This window comes from Apis dorsata, unplaced genomic scaffold, assembly GCF_000469605.1.
Source record: "Apis dorsata unplaced genomic scaffold, Apis dorsata 1.3 scaffold_73, whole genome shotgun sequence".
Lineage (NCBI taxonomy): Eukaryota > Metazoa > Arthropoda > Insecta > Hymenoptera > Apidae > Apis > Apis dorsata.
This window is the reverse complement of record NW_006263371.1, coordinates 1582499-1583745: the sequence shown is the minus strand read 5'-3', so window position 1 is coordinate 1583745 and position 1247 is coordinate 1582499. Positions and strand designations below refer to the sequence as shown.

The following is a 1247-nucleotide window of genomic DNA, read 5'->3' as shown; positions in this document are numbered from 1 at the left end:
GAGACTCGTGATACCCCAAAATTAGAAGATTTAGAGAATTATTAGCTGCAAAATTGTTAGGATATCTGAAAATGTAACGAAACCTTGTCAAAACCTTCAACATAATATCGCCGTTCGGAAAAATAATTCTGATATAAGTATTAGACTGTATGCAAATTATGTTATTCGGATAAAAGACGACAAACGGACTAATCAAACGCACGAAGATATTTAAAAAAGACAACAACTTTTTGTCCAAATTATCCGGATCAACCTCAGCTTTGTATAAAATGTTTTAAAATTTCACATTCAAAATAGTTTTTATAATAAATTATTTTTTAATTACTTTTATAACAATGTAATAGTTTCATTACACCCTGCGGAATATCTTTCCAAATGCCTACAAATCGTTCATAAATAGTCAAATAATTGTATTTGTGTATTTTCGTGGAAAATATTCGCGCAACAGCTGTTGCATTGTGGCGAATTATTATATTATATTATATTATATAAAAAAGAAATAGTTTGAACAATAATCAGAAAGAGAGAGTACGTGTTATATAGACGTTGATCGTCCCTACAAAAGCTATCTTTTCTAGCTTGTCTCTACGTAAATTCGTCGGATGACAAATTGACAAATTCGAAAGAAACGAGTATTGTTACAATTGTTACACAACTTTTCGAATATGACTCGCGTTATACACCGTGAGATATTTGGACAATATTTGTCAGAAACTTCACAGTCTAGTCTAGGGGAAGACGTCCCCTATTGTTCGAGGAAACGAGCAAGTTTGCAAAAAGGGTTTGGAAGGAAGTGGAAATAAGAAAGCAAGGAGGAATGGGAGGGGGGAGCAAAGAAGGAAAGACGGGATAGTTGACCGATAACGCTTTCTCGAAGAGGGGGCGATAAGACGGAAGAGGTCGAAGAGGAAATGCAAAGGAAAGCGGATTTTCTTCAGCCGGCGCGAAACGATTCTCTTCCAAACGGGTGGCAGTTGCTTTCAAGGTCAATCGGCCTTTTTTGCGACTCGTCGAAACGCGCAGCGATCGGATGGACGAAACGCGGACTCTCGAGGCCGCGGCAAAAATGACCAGACACAAAGGATCCTCCTTTGTGCGGAGCTGCGCGACTGTCGAGGGTAGACAACCGACACAAAGCGCGTTCTTTCGCCTTGATAATAACTGCGCCCTCGCAAATTTTGTCAAAGCGCAATCCTTGTTGTTGTTGTTGTTTTTAGCGCGATGAATTTCGACGATCAATTTTAACG

The 1247-nt window shown here is 38.7% G+C and overlaps 1 protein-coding gene across 1 annotated transcript in view; it reads right to left on the bottom strand.

Annotated features, from left to right (window-relative positions):
- LOC102677831 overlaps positions 1-1247 on the bottom strand; it is a 352155-nt gene that overhangs the window by 282969 nt on the left and 67939 nt on the right. The gene's annotated exons all lie outside the window — the stretch shown is intronic.